Source organism: Physeter macrocephalus, chromosome 8 (genome assembly GCF_002837175.3).
Source record: "Physeter macrocephalus isolate SW-GA chromosome 8, ASM283717v5, whole genome shotgun sequence".
NCBI lineage: Eukaryota > Metazoa > Chordata > Mammalia > Artiodactyla > Physeteridae > Physeter > Physeter macrocephalus.
In genome coordinates this window covers 62190096-62194435 of record NC_041221.1, presented here as the reverse complement: position 1 = coordinate 62194435, position 4340 = coordinate 62190096, and positions in this window count along the sequence as shown.

Genomic DNA, 4340 nt, shown 5'->3' with positions numbered 1-4340 from the left:
ACATGGGCAATTTATCTATGACAAAGGAGGGAAGAATGTACAGTGGGGAAAAGACAGCCTCTTCCATAAATGGTGTTGAGAAAGCTGGACAGCTACATGCAAAAGAATGAAACTGGATCACTCTTACACCATATACAAAAATAAATTCAAAATGGATTAAAGACTTAAATGTAGGCCCTGAAAGCATTTAAAACTTTTAGAAGAAAACATAAGCAGTATGTTCTTTGACATTGGTCCTTGTAACATTTTTTTCTATTTTTTTGGCCATGCTCTCCAGGCAAGGGAAACAAAAGCAAAAATAAACAAATGAGACTGCATCAAACTAAAAAGTCTTTTTTCCTCTTTAGTCTGGCTAAGATTTATCAATTTTGTTTATCTTTTCAAAGAACCATCTCTTAGTTTCATTGATCTTTTCTATTTTTTCTGGTCTCTATTTCATTTATTTCTGCTCTGATATTTATGATTTTATTCCTTTTACTATTTGGGGTTTTATTTATTCTTCTTTTTCTAATTTCTTCAGGTGTAAATTTAACGTATTTGAGATTTGCCTTGTTTCCTTAGGTAGGACTGTATCATTATAAACTTCCCTCTTAGAACTGCTTTTGCTGTGTCCCATAGATTTTGGATCACTGCGCTTTTGCTTTCATTTTTCTCCAGGTATTTTTTTTTATTTCTTATTTGATTTCTTCGTGATCCATTGGTTGTTTAGTAGTACATTGTTTAGACTCTACATAGTTGTGTTTTTTGCAGTTTTCTTCTTGTAGTTCATTTCTAGCCTCATAGCATTGTGGTCAGAAAAGATGTTAGATGTTATTTCAATTTTCTTAAATTTACTGAGGCTTATTTTGTGGCCTAGCATGTGACCTATCCTGGAGAATGCTCCATATGTACTTGAAAAAAATGTGTATTCTGCTGCTTTTGGATGAAATGTTCTACATATATCTATTAAATCCATTTGACCTAGTGTGTCATTTGCCATTGATTTTCTGCCTGGATGATCTGTCCATTGACAGATCACTACAAATGATGTGATATTATGCATAGAAAATCCTAAAGACACCACCAAAAAACTATTAGAACTCATCATTGAATTTTGTGAAGTTGCAGGATACAAAATTAATAAACATAAGTATGTTGCATTTCTATACACTAACAATGTACTATCGGAAAGATAAATTAAGAAAACAATACCATTTACAATCACTTCAAAAATTATAAAATACCTAGGAAAAACATCTAAGGAGATAAAAGACCTGTACTCACAAAATTACAAGACACTGAAGATGATGGAAACAGATGGAAAGATACAATGTGTTCATGAACTTGAACAATTAATATTGTTAAAATGGCCATACTACCCAAGGCAATCTACAGATTTGATGTTATACTTATCAAAATACCAATGGCATTTTTCACAGAACTAAAATAAATAATTCTAAAATCTGTATGGAAACAAAAGACCCAAATAGCCAAAACAATTTTGAGAAAGAAGAACAAAGTTGAAGGTATTATGCCTCCTGACTTCAAACTATACTACAAAGCTACAGTCATCAAAACAGTATGGTACTGGCACAAAAATATGGTCATAGATAAATGGAACAGAATAGACAGCCCGTAACTGAACCCACATGTACATGGGCAATTTATCTATGACAAAGGAGGGAAGAATGTACAGTGGGGAAAAGACAGCCTCTTCCATAAATGGTGTTGAGAAAGCTGGACAGCTACATGCAAAAGAATGAAACTGGATCACTCTTACACCATATACAAAAATAAATTCAAAATGGATTAAAGACTTAAATGTAGGCCCTGAAAGCATTTAAAACTTTTAGAAGAAAACATAAGCAGTATGTTCTTTGACATTGGTCCTTGTAACATTTTTTTCTATTTTTTTGGCCATGCTCTCCAGGCAAGGGAAACAAAAGCAAAAATAAACAAATGAGACTGCATCAAACTAAAAAGTTTTTGCCAAGCAAAGGAAACTATCAACAAACTGAAAATGCCACCTACTGAATGGGAGAAAATATATGCAAATGATATATCTGATAAGGGGTTAATATCCAAAATATACAAATAACTCCTATAGCTCAACATTAAAAAAAAAAAACCCAATTGAAAAACTGGGCAGAGGATCTGAATAGATATTTTTCCAAAGAAGATATACAGATGGCTAACAGACACATGAAAAGATGCTCAACATTGCTAATCATTGGGGAAATGCATATCACAAGGAGATATCACCTCATATATGTCAGAATGGCTATTATCAAAAAGACAACAAGTAACAAGTGTTGAAAAGGATGTGGAGGAAAGGGAACTTTCATGCACTGTTGGGAATGTAAATTGGCACCACCACTATGGAAAACAGTACGGACATTTCTCAAAAATCTAAGAATAGAACAAACATATGATCCAGCAATTCCACTCCTGGGTATTTATCAAAAAAAAAAAAAAAAACCCCAAAAAACAAAAACAAAAACATTAAATAGAAAAGATATATGCATCCCTATGTCATTGCAGCATTATTATTCCATATCATAGCCAAGATACAGAAGCAACCTAAGTGCCCATCAATAGATGAATGGATAAAGAAAATGTGGTATAAATATACACATGGAATATTACTCAGACATAAAAAAGAATGAAATCTTGCCATTTGTGACAACACTGATGGATGTAGAGGGTATTATGCTAAGTGAAATAAGTGAGACAGAGAAAGACAAATACTGTATGCTTTCACTTATATGTGAACCTAAGAAAAACAGAACAAATGACCAAATATAACCAAACAGAAACAGAGTTATAGATACATAGAACAAACACATGGTTGCCAGACCCAGGGGTGGGGAGAGGTTGGGGGGGCAGGAGAGGAAAGAAATAGGGAAGGGAGATTAAGAGATACAATCTTTCCAGTTGCAAAGTAAATGAATCACAGGTATGAAATGTACAGGGTGAGGAATATAGTGAATAACTATGTAGTAACTTTGTATGATGACAGATTGTGACTATAGACTTAACATGGTGAACATTTTGAACCATATGGAAATATAGAATCAATATGTTGTATAACAGGAATTAACAGAGTGTTGAAGGTTAATTATACTTCAAAAATAAACAAAAACTCACAGAAAAAGTCATCAGATGTATGGTTACCAGAGGTAGGGGGTGGGGGGAAAGGGAATTGGATGAAGGCAATCAAAAGGTACAAACTTCCAGTTATAAGATAAAAAGTACTAGGGATGTAATGTACCACTGCTATATGTTATATATGAAAGTTTTAACAAGAATAAATCCTGAGTTCTTACCACAAGGAAAAAATTTTTTTCTTTTTCTTTAATTTTGTATCTGTATGAAATGATGAATGATCACTAAACTTACTGCAATAATAATTTCATGATACATGTAAGTCAAATCATTATGCTGTACACATTAACTTACACAGTGCTATATGTCAATTATATCTCAGTAAACTAGAAGAAAAAAATAAGAAAAGTTCTTAAATGAACAAAAAATTCAGAAGTACATGTGTAGAGGATAAGAAACCTGCAAGGATTCACATAGAACGGTGCTCTTCAAAACATGAGAAAGGAAATAGCCATGCAAGTCCAGGAAGCGCAGAGAGTCCCAGGCAGGATAAACCCAAGGAGAAACACGCTGAAACACACAATAATCAATTTGACAAAAATAACAGACAAAGAAAAATTATTGAAAGCAACAAGGGAAAAATGACAAATCACATACAAGGGAACTCCCATAAGGTTAACAGCTGATTTCTCAGCAGAAACTCTTCAAGCCAGAAGGGAGTAGCATGATGTATTTAAAGTGATGAAAGGGAAGAAGCTACAACCAAGATTACTCTACCCCTCAAGAATCTCATTCAGATTCAATGGAGAGATCAAAAGCTGTACAGACAAGCAAAAGCTAAGAGAATTCAGCACCACCAAAAAAGAAACACAAGCTTTCAATGACACAATAGACCAGATAGGTTTAATTGATATTTATAGGACATTCCATACATACATATTGGTAATAACTTTAAATGTAAATAGATTAAATGCTCCAACCAAAAGAGACAGGCTCGCTGAATGGATACAATAACAAGACCCATATATATGCTGCCTACAAAAGACCCACTTCAGACCTGGGACACAGACAGACTGAAAGTGAGGGGATGGAAAAAGATATTCCATGCAAAAAAAAGGCAGATTACACTTTCTTCTCAAGTGCACATGGAACATTCTCCAAGACAGATCACTTCCTGGGTCACATATCAAGCCTCACTAAATTAAAAAAAAAAAAACTGAAATCATATCAAGGATCTTTTCTGACCACAATGCTAT